Source organism: Narcine bancroftii, chromosome 12 (genome assembly GCF_036971445.1).
Source record: "Narcine bancroftii isolate sNarBan1 chromosome 12, sNarBan1.hap1, whole genome shotgun sequence".
NCBI lineage: Eukaryota > Metazoa > Chordata > Chondrichthyes > Torpediniformes > Narcinidae > Narcine > Narcine bancroftii.
In genome coordinates this window covers 25,262,305-25,279,143 of record NC_091480.1, presented here as the reverse complement: position 1 = coordinate 25,279,143, position 16,839 = coordinate 25,262,305, and the positions used below count along the sequence as shown (strand labels likewise).

General features: G+C 39.3%; 2 protein-coding genes across 3 annotated transcripts in view; one reads left to right on the top strand and one right to left on the bottom strand.

Annotated features, from left to right (window-relative positions):
- Window positions 1–16,839, top strand: part of LOC138747075 (uncharacterized protein C7orf50 homolog) — a 250,789-nt gene that overhangs the window by 109,256 nt on the left and 124,694 nt on the right. The window lies entirely within an intron of this gene.
- LOC138747073 (probable G-protein coupled receptor 146) overlaps window positions 5,544–16,839 on the bottom strand; it is a 110,566-nt gene continuing 99,270 nt past the window's right edge. Inside the window, exon 4 of the transcript XR_011347297.1 lies at window positions 5,544–7,294. The gene's annotated coding sequence lies outside the window, so the exon portion shown is untranslated. The remainder of the gene's footprint in view (window positions 7,295–16,839) is intronic.

Here is a 16,839-nt window from a genome sequence, read left to right as displayed (position 1 = left end):
GTTAATGTTTGATTTGATGGTTGCACATTATTATATTGTAAAGATAAAATAGCTTTTTGTTTCAATCTTTTGTCTCCAGTAAGCATTTTGGCTCATCATGAGTTAAAGGAAGAGGGGGATTTGCTTCACAAAGATTGACCCACGAGCTATTCAGTTTCCGGATTGCAAATTTGGCCCAGGGAAAATAAAAATTCTGGTGTACGCCCAAATTAAAAACTGAAGCATTTGGCACAAAGTTCAAGGGAAAGGTTTTACATTTATGGTTTTTAGACTGTAATGTTGGGAAAATCATGGGAAAAAATTAATTACTGCCCATGTGGTTGTTCACACTGACTGCCTTTTTATACTGCAAGAACCTGAGTGCAACGGTCCTGGTGGTTGGACGTGCAGTAGAGTGGATGACCGTCAACAAATTTTTCCAGTACGATTTACACTGCGGGCTTCTTCCAAAAAGTTGTAGGGGTCCTGCAGGATAAATCGCGGTGCAGGAATTGACTCAAAATCCCTGCACATTCCTTTTCAGACTGCCCATGTAGTGGCACAATTCCTTGATTGTGCCGTTACATGCTTGCAGTCTAAAAACCATAATTGTGGAATCAATAACAACTTGCATTTCGTTAACATTTGAAAAAGCTGCAAAGGAGCGTAATGAACCCGAATAGACAGGGAAAGAGGTCAAAGCTATTGGTAAGAGTTCTAGGTTTTAAGGAGCACTGAGGCAAAAGAGAATCTTGCTAAAGTAATTGAGGGGTTCAGAAAAGGTGGCTTTTGCTCATGGTTTTGATGGAGGAAGTGGGAGATTCACTGGAGGCTAGAGTTAATGAGTTTATAATAGGAAGTGAAGGAATCGTTCACTAAATGATAACTGTCTCACTTTGTGGCAGCCAGCTTGAGAATAAATGACATCTATAACAATTGGACACATTCACGTAATTCAGCGACTATTACACCATGACAGAGAAAGGAGTTTGCATCCCCTGTGTCTCTGTTAAGATTGTGCCATTTGGTTTAAATACTAAGTGTATAGGTATGAAGTCACTCATTTGGTGAAAGGTAGCATCTGGATCAAACTATACAGACTCGTGTCATGGAGCTAATTGACCTATTAACTGCATATAAACTAATCAAACAGCACACTGAAACAATTTATAGGGGTAAAGTGTTGTAAATGGATAGAATGATAACTTTAGATGCCATGAGTGAATTTCTGGGTTTTTTAAATGTGTTTTAATACAGTTTTTTTATAAGAATTCCTCACCTACTTGGAAAATTGAAAATGCTTTTTAAAAAAGCAGGTTTTAAAACACAGGCATTATATTTTCTTTACAAAATGTATATGCATTTTAAGTATTTAGCAGTTTGGTTTCCCAAGATTGGTGTAGACAGTCATATTTCCTGATTTTTAAATGGTTTTGTTCACTTTTATTTCCTGAATTATGATCAAATGTGCTTATTGAGTTTGAGTCCACAACACTGGACTTTTTTGTAACTTCCCTCCTATTAGGTATCCTCCAAGATTTTTTGGTCTTTTGTATGTTTCTGGAATAATAGTGCGTCCTGATGAGTGCGCTTTCTGTGGTTGGGTCTTGATTTCTCTTCCAAATTTTCTTACAGTTGATCCTCAAGCTACTTCTTTAACAAAACTGTTCTAGTAATACTTGGGTTCAAATTTTGATTCCTTGGGTCCACCAATTTGGACCTTCGAAGAAAAGAAGTGAAAGTAGTAGAAGTTTACTTTTCCCTGAAATCAGTAATTGACTGCTTCATTTTATCTCAGAAATCACCACTGTAAATTGGTAAGATCACTTGATCTGTAATTAAATCAAAGTTAAGAGTCATGACCATTTACTTTCAAGAATGCCACATGAATAGGTTTGTAGTCATTTTTAAGGTTAAAAATATTGATCACTGAAGTCTTGGATGATCAATGCAAGCTGACAGGTGTTTCAGAAGAATTTGATTTTGATTGGTGTTTGTTGCTTTAACTGGATTACCCTGCTGTCTTCAATTCCTCTTGACAAATTCAATCCACCTGCGCCCTCCATTGTCTCACTACTTTCCTACTCCTTGCAATTGTATTTTAACAATGCCATTAACAACTTTTTTTATATCCTGTGGCTATTTTGCACCTTTTCTTGCACACCCTGTTGCAGGTGACTTCCCAGCAGCTCACATAGAAGTCAAGCAATATACTATCCCTCCCCAGTGCCACAGGTTAACTTATTTTAAAACATATTCTCCAATTAAATTAAGATTTTATCGATTAGATAACAATAATTGTTGAATTACGTTACAGGTCGAGTACCCCTTAACCAAAGTGCTTGGGACCAGACATTTTTCGGTTTTTGTGAATTTTGGAACAATGGAACTAAGCAGCGTAGTAGCATCAGCTGAACACTTGTATCAGTGGTTAAACAGCAACAACAAACGACAGACTTTTTGACCACTGGCATAACGCCACAAGTGGAAAACTCACATGATACAATGTTTAGTACTTACCAAAAAAAAACTTGATCTCTGCTTACAAAAGAAGACCATCTCTCTGACCTCCTCCAGTCCCAACCACCTCCCTGCCGCCACCCTATGGTCCCTTGACTAAGGTCCCCGCTCCTGCCTGGGAGCCCGAGGCGACGTCTTCAATGCGGACGGCACTGCACCTGATGTTGAGAATGGAATCGCTTTTGCCGACTCCGGCTGCAGCTGAAGCTGAAAACTTGGACCTATCATCCCGGCCAGAAGAAAAAATTTTGTTATTTTTATCAAACTTGTGCCAACAGAGCATCAGAGTCCTACTTGGGCAAGCCAGGTGTTGAATTTTTTCCAGTTGTGACATCATGCCAGTGCTTAAAAAAATTTAGTTTTTGGATCTTTTCGGATAGAAACGTAGGAACATAGGAAGTAGGAACAGGAGTAGGCCAAAAATGGCCCATCGAGCCTGCTCCGCCATTCAATACGATCATGGCTGATCTAATTTATGAGATCTTCGGATAAGGGGTATTCGGCCTAGATCGAGATCTAATCTCAGGAAAAATTGAATATATTGATTTGACTAATAAAGACATGCTTTCATGGATGTATATGCAGGACAAAAGAGAAAATGAGAGGAGTGTTTGAGACAGAGACTCATTATAATAGGCCCCAAGCTTTAAAAAGGATGGACACTTGGATGCTTAAAAGATGAATGGAGATTAAATTAGCGCAAGAGATGAATGAAAGAAATAACATGTATCCTTCTTATATCATCCTTTATCTTCGGTTGCATGAGGGTGCATCCAGTGAAGTATTTTTGAAGCATATATATCATTGCAGTTAAAGAAATGCACAGTCCAGTTGGCATATCACAAGCTTCTACAGCCAGTGTTTATATTTCATATTGGTGTCACATGTTGTATTTTGAGAGGTTTGCAGGTTCACAAAGCACTTTTCTCAATGTTGATGGCTGACCATGAAATTATGCACCAAGATACAGTTCAAGTGCATGGCAAGTCAGACTTAAACATCAAATAAGGCCCAACTGTTGGCACATAAGTAGCTTGTAAAGATGATGCTTGAATTTTGGCCTTCACTGAACAAGGATGGCATTGTTTCCAAATCAGCCATTTCACCTAAAACTGACAATTACATTTTGAAATTGAGCAAAAAAACTAATGGCTTGGGAACATCTGCAATACACAACAGGAAACGTTCAGTTGATTGGTTAAGAGATGTAGAGGCCCTTATTTTCTGTTTCAAGTGTGGTTTTGCTTTTTTTTCCCCTCATGTTTTTGTGCAAACATTGATATCTAGGCTTCAAATCCTTAGTATAGTTATGACATCTAACCCTTGCTGGGGGGGGGGGGGGGGGATCATGATTTTAGGCTTTTGCAATAATTAACAAAAAGCATTGTCCTTTTCTTTTTCTCTCCCCCACTGGGCTCTCATTTATTATTGTAATCTGCTCACAGGGCAAACACTCTTATGAATTTTGAACAGACTTGCATTCTCTTGGTCTCTATCGCCTAAACACAAAGGAAAACAAGTTGCAATGAAGCAGAATTATTTCTCCACAAATGATGAAAGTGAAAGTTTTTGGAAAAAGCTTACCCACAGGAGAAAGGCTTCAGGGCCATGGGTGAGCGAACAGTATTGCCAATTATCACACACATTTGTAATATGATCTCCATGCCCTGAGATTCTTTCCATTGAATGAAATAGGACCAGATTGTCATGAAGAAGGAGAAAGGATTTCAAAAGAAATGGCTTTTAGAGGCTGGCTGTATGAATGAGTTTTGTAATGGAGAAAGGAAGAGGCATTCTAGCAGATAGGTTGAGACATCTCCACAACCAACTTAAAATAGATTAGCAGAAAACAGAACTGTGTTTTCTCCTGACACCAAGGACAAAAATATGTATTTTTATTTAAAAGAGGATGCCTCTTCCTGTGTAAATGGAGTTTTGCTATCACCTAAATTGAACTGAACCAACAACATAAGTAGTTTCCAAATTGCACTTAACTCCTCAAAATGTGTTTTGTTTAAAAATAACACATATCGGGGGGGGTGGGGGGGGGGCAAAGCTTTAGAGTTGAATTTTCACAGATGTAGTAATCAACCTCTTAATTTGTCAGGAAAAACAACCAACTATTTATGGAAAGAGAGGGATTAAGAAGGAAAATGAATAAACAATCTTTTGTTTAATCCTTCGTGACAATATTCCTATATTTGTATTCCCTAGAATTTTAAAAAAAAAGCAAATGCCTGAAATGCTCAGCAGGTTACAAGTTGTTGCGATTTGAGTGAAATGGTGAGACTTGATAGGCTGAGACTGTATTCCCTGGATAATAGGAAGCTGAGGGGTGATGTCATTAAAATATACAAAGTTATGAGGAGTATGGAAGGGTAAATGGTTTGTCTTTTTCCAGGGTAAAGGACTGTAAACCTTGAGGGAATAGGTTGATGGTGAGAGGGGAAAAATTTAAAGAGGACCTGAGGGACATATTTTTCAACACAGTGGTTTGTGGGTAAATGGATCAATTTGCCAGAGCAGGTGGTGGAGGTGGGTATAAATACAACCTTTTAAAGACATTTTGACAGGTGCATGGATATGGTTAGTGAGATATGGGCCAGGCAAATGGGACCAGTTCAAGAAAGCACCTTCAGCTGTCCTATCTCACTCAAGGATCCTCCTTTCACCCCTCTCCTCAAAAAGTCTTGTGAAAACCTGTACAACTTTTATCTCTCTAACAAAGCTCAGGCTGGCCATTTCACTTTGTTTCTGATTTGCTATCTGTTGTTTTTTGTGAACTGATGTTGACTCTTATAAAATTAAAGTTACCATCTACAGAAAAACCCCTGGTATTTGGCACCTAAGGGGATTGGTAGATGCCGGATAAGTGTATTTTTCCGGTTGCTTGAGACTTTCTTTGCAATGCCTAACTAATACACCTGCATTAAAAATAAGCAGTTTAAAAGACAAAAATTACTATACCGTACTTCCACCGAACAAACTTCGCTTGCTTGAATATTCAGATTCAGATTTCAGATTTATTGTCAAAGTACATCCATGACATCACATACAACCCTAATTTTTTTTTCTCTGCGGGCACGGCAGTATTGGCAGTACAAAAACAAACAGTAGACAGTGTATACATGTAAACAAATAAATAACTGTAAACAGATAATGAATGTAAACAAGCTAAATGTGCAATACAGAGAGAATAATAATGAGCCTCTGAGTTTGTCATTGAGACTGATGATAGAGGGGTAGCAGCTGTTCCTGAACCTGGTGGTGTGAATCTTGTAGCACCTATACCTCTTTCCTGATGGCAGCAGCGAGAACAGAGCAGGTGCTGGGAGGTGTTGATCTTAGATGATTATTGCTGCTATCCGACAGCAGCGTTCCCTGTAAATGTTCTCAATAATGGGAAGGGTTTTCCTGTGATGTCCTGGGCTGTATCCACTACCTTTTGAAGGGCTTTACGCTCAGGGGTATTGGTGCCTCCATACAAGACCATGCTGCAGCCAATCAACACACTTTCCATCACACCTCTGTACAAATTTGCAAGGGTTTCTGGTGTCGTACCAAACCTCCACAAACTACTGAGGAAGTAGAGGAGCTGATGTGATTTCTTCATGATGCCACTGGTGTGTTGGGTCTAGGAAAGATCATCTGAGATAGTGACCCAAGAACTTAAATTTGCTCACCCTCTCCACCTCTGGTCCCCCAATGATCACTGGATTGTAGACCTCTGGCTTTCCTTTCCTGAAGTCAACAATCAGCTCCTTAATTTTGGTGACATTGAGTGAAAGGTTGTTGTTGGTGCACCATTCAGCCAAGTTATATAAACCTTAAAGCATTTCACTTTATTTTTGGTCACATTCTTTGAAACATTTAGCCACTGGTGCATCTGCAGGTTTCTCCCCCTCCAGGGAGGCACCTGAAAGACAAGCATTAACATTTTAGATAATTAACCCTCCCCCAAGTTTATAGATAAGCCCTCTGACTTGGGCAATTCTTACGTAACAGTGATAAGGAGACTCTATAAGAGGGTCAACCCAAAGATGAGTGGCATCAATTAGCTCTTCATCCTTGGCAACGCCACTGCTTTTTGATACAATTTTATTCAAACAGCTACGATGAGCAAAGCACAGCCAAGGCATTCTTCCAGCCGAATATTTGCTCTCATCTTCACCAAAGGTTTATGTGTTACCACAAAGAATATAATACTTCTACAATTCTAAAGTGCATATTTTTACCTGTTATTTTATTCTTATTTTAATTTTTTTAAATTTATTTTGCTTGATTGTTTTTGCTGGTTGAGGCTGCCAGTGGCAGATACCAGGAGTTCTACTGTATATTGAAGCATTTGCTGAGTGATAACGAAACTAAATGAAGAGCTTTGGCTTAAAAGAATTAAGCCAAAATAATTTTGCTGAATTACCTTATTCATTTTAAAGCTTCCCATTGATCCTTTTTAAAGGTGTTCCTTCAATATTATAAAAAAATACTTCTCTGCTTTGGAGATCTATTGAGCTTGCAGCTCCTATGGATAGATCACTATTGCAATAACCATACTTTCACCTACCGCAAAACCCACTGGTGGGTGATCAATCCAATGTTTTCCAAATTGGTCTTGGTTTATGAAGGGAATAAACAGAAATCAAAGGCTCAAGAGACAAACTTGCTAGGAGAAGTGAAACATGGAAGTTTGCAGATATCGTGATTTTCGTTAAACACACAGACATTCTGGAGGAGCTATTAGAGTCAACCCAATGGCGAGCAGCATCAACCAGCTCTTCATCCTGTCTTGCAGGGTCTATAGGAGGTAAATACAGGTCAGGCCTGAAATGGCGGCTATATACATTATATTAATAAATATTCAGTGCAAAAAAACTTTAGAGCATTGCAGACAATTCTTTTATGGCATCTGAACAGTCCATGATTAATGTAACAAGGGGTGTTTCAAGTTCTCGATAGCTGTTGGAAATAGACATCTGAACCTAAAAGAGTTGGTCTTCGAATTTCTGTACCTAGTGCCATTTAGCAGTGAGGTGAGTTTGAGATTGAGGCCAAGGTGGCTGGGAGCCTTTGTGATGTTGGCTGCCTTCTTGAGGCAGCGTCTCATTTTGATGTATTTAATGCATCGGAGGTAGGGGCCTGTGGTGGACCTAGCTCTGTTGAATTACCAAACCAGGCAATGAATGCCCAGCTAGTATACTTCCCATGGTGCACCAGTAGAAGTTTGAGAGTGTATCCAACAACATGCCAAATCTCCTCAGACTCCTTCGAAAGTTCCTCCTTCATAGTTGCTGTAATGTGTTGGCTACAGGAGAGATCTTATGAAATGTGGACTCCTAAAAGTGTGAAGGCTCTAACCCTCTCCACCTCCATCCCATCAATGTAGACCAGTGCATGGCCTCTCAGCCTCTCCTTCCTAAAATCAACAATTAGCTCCTTGGTCTTGGTGAAAGGAAGATTGTTGTTCTGACAGATTCTCAGTTGATATTCTGACTCAACATTGTTGTCACTGGATGTGCAGATTGAGTTGGAGTCGAACTTGGCAATACAGTCATGAGTGGAGCAGGGGACCATGCATACAGACCAAAAAGCAACAGAAAGAAGTTCAATAACACATAACAGTAGAATAAGAATTTATGCTCCCCTTCCAAACTGCCTCCACCCTACATCTCAAAATTAAATACACTTATTTTTAATTTTGATGTGAGATTATCGTCCAAAGTCTTCCTGATACCTTATTTATTGGTCTTCCATCCCTTAAAATACAAAGACCACCTCCAGAAAGCATCCCACCACTTATCCCACCGAGCCTGGCCAAAACACTTTCATGTGTATATTGATGGCAATAAGAGACTTGAACTCTTCCTGTTGAGAATCATGGCAGAATCCCTCCTGTAACAAATGATTCAATCAAGCTGTGCCAATTCAAGTTTGCAACATCAAGTATCAGGTAAATTGAATGCATGATATTTACTGCAAAGTGCCTTTTTTATTACAGTAGTTGTAATTCAGGCAATTTTCTCCATACATTATGTTAAAGAAATTGTTGTGATGAAAACAATGAAATGTTGTTACACTAAAGGTAACAAAAAATTATTAACCATTGGGAAAGACTTGTTCAAATCTTAGTTATTCAACGTGCAAGACACCAGTTAGCAATTGGAGAGTGAAAGAAGGCAATCCTCACTTAGTCTGGTTTAGTACCAGAAATGAACACTTCTACCACAGACATTAAACTTGCCAGAGGCACTGAGAGTGAAAGTCTGCAGATGCTGTAATTATAGTAAATACATAACATTGATGGAGAAACACAGAAGGTCCCACAGCATCCAGAGAAGGCAAAGATATATTAGCGCCATTTCACGCCTGAGCCCTTCGTCAAGGCACGGCAAAGGACTGAAATATTGGTTATATACTCCTCTGGATGCTGTGGAATCGGCTGAGTTTCTCCAGCAATTTTGTGTATTCACTGAGTCACTGTGATCTGATTTAAAATGGCAGCCTGTGATCTAATCGCAATGTCCACTGCCTGCTTTGTTGTGGTTCAGAGTAGGAAGGTTTCGACTGTGACCCCAAAGCTCTATTGAGTCAATGGAGAGAAAATTTACTTGGAAAGTTCTTGTGCTTAATTGCTTTTTTGATGACTCCCACTGAAAAGTTCGATTGTTTGAAGCCATTGTTGAAATTAAACTGAAGCTTCTGATTGAACAATCTGCCAATGCTTTCCTTGTGCTCATGTAAACTTGAATCAGAATTGCAAGTGAGGCGTTCTAATCCATATCTTCAGATCCTTGCATTCAACCTCTGGCATACCTGCACTCACAGTAGGTAGGTATGTGTATGTAAATGCCAGTTGTTCCAAAGTAAACGATCAAAAGAAAATAAGGTGCAAAAAATAATGAAATGGATCATTTGATAAAAATTGGATTCTTAATCCACCTGGCCCACTTCTTTTACAGGCTCCCATGCCTCACCATGTTGGTGAATAGATAATTGTGGTTGACTGATAGGTGTCAAATATTCTTTTTCCACAGACTTTCACAGGGGTTATTTATATAAATGACTCTGTTTTTAAAATGGCTGCTCTGACACAAATCAGATTAGATTTGGATTGATCACAAGATAGCGGATTATCAAATATTGAAAAATGTGATGAAGCATAGCCCAAATCAACATGGGTGCTAAACATTTCAACAAAGATTATGACTTTTATTTGGATGCAGTGATATGTGTGCATGAAATGGACATGTGCAGTGATGCACTCAGTTGAATGTTCTTAATCAGACTCTGCATTGTTAAAATACAAATCTTGTACTTTCAAAACAAAGTATGTCCAATAGATGTTTACATGGTCGATGCGTTTTTAAAAAAAAAAGCATTTTCCCTCCTGCTCTTCTGAAATCATCAGATTTCACAGACCTTGAATTAGTTCATGCACCTTTCTTTACAAATGGTTATTCATGTTTGATCCTTTTTTTTTGTAATTCTTTATTTATCGCACTATGAACCATATCAACCAATATATTTACAGATGCATCTCTTTAAATATTCACAGTGACATTTTCTCTTTTTTTTCTCCCATCCCTCCCTTCCCCCTTCCCACCCCTTCCAAAAACAGTAAATATTGTAACAATATCTTTATACAAAAGGAATACAAACAAAAAAGACGTATCATCTACTTATACACATTAAATCTGATCAGGTTTATCTTCTTATAATTTTAGGTGGTGGTGGTGGTCCGAGGCCAGCTCTTTCTGTTATGTTCCAAATATGGTTCCCAGGCTTTTTCAAACATTGTAACTTTGTCTTTTAAATTAAATATGATTTTTTTTTCCATTGGGATACACTTAAACTTGGTTATATATTCCGTTAATGTTTATAGTCATATAGTTGAACGTGGCCATCTTGTATCTTTATTTTCACTTCTTTTCGGCCTCTTCACCACCTTCATCCCCTTTTTTTTACATTACTGTTTTTTAAGTTTTCCTTTTTAATCTCAATATATGACAATGCACTTAAGACATGAAATACCCCAACAATCCCCACAAGCAATAACCCTTTAACCCCCAAATGAACCTCCCCTCCTTGGACTGCCCCTTGTCCCTTGACGGCAACCACAACTCCCCTTTCCATTCGGTTTGCGAACTTACTTGCAAGCGTCAACTGATTTCGCAGTGACCATTATTCCCCAGCCCCCCACAGAGAACACTATTTTCATATACATATAACAAAGCTCTCTCTTTTTTTCCCCTTCTTCCCCTTCTCTTATCCATCTTTAAATCTTTATAAATACATGATCTTTAGTTTATATTTTTACATATTTTTGTGTATTTTCTTGCCTTCTTGTCATACCTCCTCCTCTCTTCTCCTGTCCTGCAAATGTTCAGCAAATTCTTGGGCTATCTTTGGGTCCGAGAACAGTCTATTCCGTTCCCCAGGAATAAATACTTTGAGTACTGCTGGATGTCTTAATATAAAGTTATAACCTTTCTTCCATAAGATTGTTTCGCCGTGGTGAATTCCTTCCTCTTCTTTAAAAGTTCAAAGCTTATGTCCGGGTAAAAAAATATTTTTTGGCCCTTATATTCCAATGGCTTATTGTCTTCTCTAACCTTCTTTCTTGCCTGCTCCAGTATGTTCTCTCTTGTCGTATATCGATATGTTTTACCAATATGGATCTCGGTTTTTGATGTGGTGGCGGTTTCAGTACTAGTGCACTATGCACTTTTTCGATTTCTATTTCTTCATGTGAATCTGTTGTTCCCAACACCTTCGGGATCCATCCTTTTATAAATTCTTTCATATCTGACCCTTCTTTGCCTTCTTTCAGGCCCACTATTTTTATGTTGTTTCGCCTACTGTAATTTTCCAATACATCAATTTTTTTGTGATAATAAAATTTGTGGCTCTTTAATTTTTTTTCCGCTCTCTTCCAACTTAACTCTTAAATCATTTATCTCCATTTCTACAGCAGCTTCTCGTTCCTCCACATTTTTTACTCTTTTCCCTATTTCAGTCATGACCAACTCTAAGCTTTGCATTCTGTCTTCAGCTCTTTTAATTTTCCTTTTGATTGAACTAAATTCTAATGATGGCCATTCTTTTAATGACCTCATTTGTTCTTCAAAAAAGGCTTTATCTAAATTTTGTCCTATTTTACCTTCTTCTTTCCTTTGAAATTCTTGGTCTTCTTCCTCCTCCTCTTCTTCTGTGTCTGTATCTATGTCTGTGTCATCTTCTCTGTATCTGGGTATCTTCATCCTTCTCTGGTGAGCTGCTTCTATATCCTTGCTGGGCCTCCAGCTGCTGTTTCTCCTGCTGTTGGGCCTCCTGCTGCAGCTTGACCCGTTGTTGGGCCTCCCGCTGCAGGCCGACCCACTGCTGGGCATCCTGCCGCAGGTCATCCCCCTGCCGGTCGCCCCGTTGCCGCTCATCCTCTTCCCGCCCTTCATTCTCTTTCTCACCACTCTTCTTCTTTCTTGTTTGCTTCCCCCAGCCGAACGCCCCGATACTGGGCATCTCTCAGCTGGCCGCTCCTCAGCTGAGTCCCCCTCCCGCCAGCATTAACCTTTTCTTTTACTTGCGCACTGCACATGCGCAACTCTTCACGCATGCACAGTTGCTCACCTCTTCTTGGCTCTGAGAGCCATTTTTGAAGCCCACCGGTCGGGAGTACACCGCTCCTCTGAGGACTCACCAACATAGGAGATTGGCTGCTCCTCTCCATGGTGGCTCTCTGCTCTGACGTGCAGGTAAGGCCTTCTTTCTTCTCCAGTGATTTTCCTTCTTCCCTTTTCTCTGTTATTCTTACTTTTTCTCTTTTGGTTGCCATATTCTGTCTCTTCTCTGTAACTTTATCTTTCTTTTCCTGTATTTTATCTTTATTGAGCTCTGTTTTTTCAAACTTTTCTTTTCTCTGGAGAGGGCTGGTTTCACTCGACCAGCCACTACTCCATCACATGACTCCCCTCCATGTTTGATCCTTGATGGGAATGTTGGGAAACAGTCCAACTGAGGAAAAACATGTTTTCTAAACCCATTCATTCCACCATTCATCCAGTGGACTTTTGAATGACTGCCTGGAATGGAATCAAAATGATATGTGTTCAGCAGCCTGTTTTGCATGGTGAGCACTGATGTGGACAGTGGTTTGGTTGGGAAATGGTGCGTTCCTTTCCCCCAGTATCCAGGGTTTCTTATCCTTTGTGCCTGAACAGTGCAATCGTGGTGGTTGGGACCATGGTGAAGGTTTGGTGCTGGGGCAGCTGCCCTGCAGCTTGACTCGCTGTAGATTTCAATTCACCATGTCACAAGCTGAAGAGTTGGATGCACCTTGAATCAGATTTCGGTGTTTTACAGCAGTCATGGTTGGAATACCAACAGTGAATCCCATTTATTTGAATAGGGTCATTTATTTTCAACCAGGATGTTAAGAATTTCAGGTTTTTGCTTATTTTTCTATATTTTACCATATTTATGTATTTAAGCAAGGTATGGTCATTTAGAAAATATTGTTCAAAATTTATAATAGCCCTTCTCTTCTACCCATCTGCCTGCCATCCTTCACTTATCCTTGGTCCACCAATCACTGACTGACTCCAGCCCAGTCCCTTCCCCTCTCTTCGTTTTCCTGGCCATCTTCCTCCACTTTGAGTCTTGATTCAGGGTCTTGACCTAAAATGTCCACAATTCTTCTCTCCTCCCGAACTTTGGATACAACTACCCAGTGATTAAGCCAGGCAAGGGCAATTCATCAACTTGTTTATAACAAAAAGAGCTGAGCCCAGAGGCTTGATTTAAAAAAAATCCAATTTAATCAGAAGCTGACACCATGGCAGTTTTTAAACACTGTGAGATGATGTTCTCTTCTGCCGAATTCTTGAGCATGTATTCTCCTATCTTTTCTTTAATTCCCTCTTCTCTCCTTTCTGCCTCTGTGTTCGATATGATTCCCAATATTTGATTTTGTTCAATTGCCCTGTTTTCATCGGTCAGAATGCTGAGCCATTGAAAAAGTTTAGGGTACAACATTGCCAGATTAACATCCTAATATTTTCTGGTATCAATATAGTGTAATAATACTTTCACATTTAAATTTTAAATTAAATTTAGATATACAGCATGGTAACTGGCCATTTCAGCCCACGAGCCCATGCCAACCAATTGCACCCAGTTGATGTACAACCACTATACGATTCGAACAGTGGGAGGAAACCAGAGGCTCCAGATGAAACCCATGTAGACATGGGGAAAAGTACAAACTCCTTACAGACATGGTGGGATTTGAACCCTGGTCCTGAATGCTGGCTATTTAACAGCATTGAATTAACTGCTATGCCAACCTTGCTGCCACTTGGGAGTCACCATCTCAGAGGATCTTTCCTGTAACCAATACACTAATGGCATCGTGAAGAAAGCATGTCAGCGCCTCTACTTCCTTGGGAGTTTGCGTAGGTTTGGTATGACATCAGAAACCCTGGCAAATTTGGGGGGAGTCACGTGATGGAGTAGTGGCCGGACGGTGAACTCCAGCCCTCTCCAGAAAAGTCGGGAAAAACCAGAGAAAATACAAAGGCACAGAAATACAAGTTAAAGGAAAGTGAGTATAAAGGTGGAAAGAAGATGGAGACAAAAGGAGAAAAATCAAAATCAACGGAAAGAAGAGAGGAAGAGAAGACAACGGAGGAAAAAGGTGAAGGCCTTACCTGTCCGAAGAGGCCCGCTGTGGAGAGAAGACCCCACTACCTCAGGTCGGTAGAAAGAGAACTACAACAATGGCTCACAGAGCCGAGTAAAAGTGCGCAACCGCGCATGCGCGACTCCTCGCGCATGCGCGATGCGCATACAAAAAAACACACCGACGGGAGGGGGGACCAGCTGGGGAGTCGATCTCCACAGCCGGCAACGACAGCTGCAGAACACCTGCAGCAAGAAGACACCACAGAAGACAATGGAAACAAGAAAGAAGAGGAGGAAAGGGCAGCAAAGAAACAACAGATGGTCAACCTAGAGGAAGAAGAAGAGGAAGAGTACAGGGAAATAGAAGAAGAAAAGATAGGCAAGGTAAAGGAGGTACTTGCTCTTGTTAGAGGATACATGGAGTCATTTAAAGAATGGCAAACACAGGAATTCAATGATTTAAGAAGAAGAATAAACAACACAGAAAAGAAAATAAATAAAATGGATATGACCTTAACAGAAATGGGGAAAAAAATGGACAAGATGGAAGAACGGGCAATAGCAGCAGAAATGGAGGTAGAAGACTTAAAAAAGAAATTGGAGGAATCTAATAAAAAAACTAAAGAGACACAAGAATTACTAGCCCAAAAAATAGATATAATGGAAAATTATAACAGAAGAAATAACATAAAGATAGTGGGCCTTAAGGAAGATGTAGAAGGCAAGAATATGAGGGAGTTTATAAAAGAATGGATCCCTAAGGCCCTAGGATGTCCAGAACTACAGCAAGAAATGGAAATAGAAAGGGCACATAGAGCATTGGCCCCTAAACCACAACCACAACAAAAACCAAGATCTATTGTAGTAAAATTCCTAAGATATACTACAAGAGAAAAGGTGCTGGAGAAGACAATGGAAAAAGTAAGAGAGGGCAACAAACCACTGGAGTATAAAGGGCAAAAAATCTTCATTTATCCAGATATAAGCTTTGAACTCCTAAAGAAAAGAAAAGAGTTCAATGCAGCAAAAGCGATTTTATGGAAGAAAGGATATAAATTTACACTGAAGCATCCTGCGGTATTGAAAATATTTATTCCAGGACAACAAAACAGACTATTCTCGGATCCAGAAGAAGCACGAAAATTTGCAGAACAATTACAAAAATAGACTGAGGGATGAAGACGGGTAATGAGAGCAAAAATTATCACGATTGATAGGTATGTGGGTAAAGACAAAAATAGACTGAGGGATGAAGACGGGTAAAGAGGGTAAAAATGACCACGATTGATATGTATGCGGGTAAAGAGGTATAAGAGTGAATAGAGACAACGGGCATATGTGAAAGTATCTGTAATTAGAGGAAAACATAGAAAGTATAGACAAGAATTAATAAGGGAAGGTAATGGAATAGAGAGAATAAGGAGGGAACTAAAAGAGTGACCTTTGTGACATATAAAAAACGAAATCTTTTCTGGGGGGGGCTGGGTGGGGGGAAAAGAGCGGTCACTGCAAAATCAGTTGACGCTTGCGAGTGGATTCGCAAATCCAAATGGAGAGGGGAGATGTGGTTGTCCGACAAGGGATAAAGGGCAACTCAGGAGGGGAAGGGGAGATTGGGGATAAAGAAGATAGAAATAGGAGAATAAGGAAAATGTTGGATGTTGTAGGAATGTTGTCTGGTAAAGAGTTGAAAATAAGAAAACAGAAATGGAAAAGGAGGAAAGGTAATGATGGAAAAACAGAAAGAGAAGATAAACAAAATATAAAATGGCTACGCTGAACTATATGACTCTAAATATTAATGGAATACATAACCAAATTAAAAGGAAGAAACTACTAAATTTACTGAAAAAGGAAAAAATAGATATAGCATTTGTCCAAGAAACACATTTAACTGAATTGGAGCACAAGAAATTAAAGAGAGATTGGGTAGGACATGTAACAGCAGCATCGTATAATTCAAAAGCAAGAGGAGTGGCTATATTAATTAGCAAAAATGTGCCATTTAAAATAGAAGAGGAAATAATAGATCCAGCAGGGAGATATGTTATGATAAAATGTCAGATATATTCAGAGCTTTGGAATCTACTTAATATATATTCACCTAACGAAGAAGATCAAAAGTTTATGCAAGATATCTTTTTGAAGGTAGCTAATACGCAAGGGAACATACTAATAGGAGGGGATTTCAATCTGAATTTGGATCCAAATATGGATAAAACGGGGAAAAAAATTAACAGGAAGAACAAAGTAACCAAATTTATAATTAAATCAATGCAAGAAATGAAACTTGTGGACATATGGAGGAAACAAAACCCAAAAGAAAAGGAATACTCATACTACTCGACTAGACATAAAACATACTCAAGGATAGACCTATTCCTGTTATCAGCCCACATACAAGGGAGAGTTAGGAAAACGGAATATAAAGCTAGACTATTATCGGACCACTCACCCCTGTTATTGGCAATAGAGCTAGAAGACATCCCTCCAAGAATGTATAGATGGAGATTAAACCCCATGCTACTTAAAAGACAGGATTTTAGAGAATTTATTGAAAAACAATTAAAAATGTACTTTGAAGTAAATACGGAATCAGTGGAAGATAAGTTTATACTATGGGACGCAATGAAAGCATTCATTAGAGGGCAAATAATAAGTTAT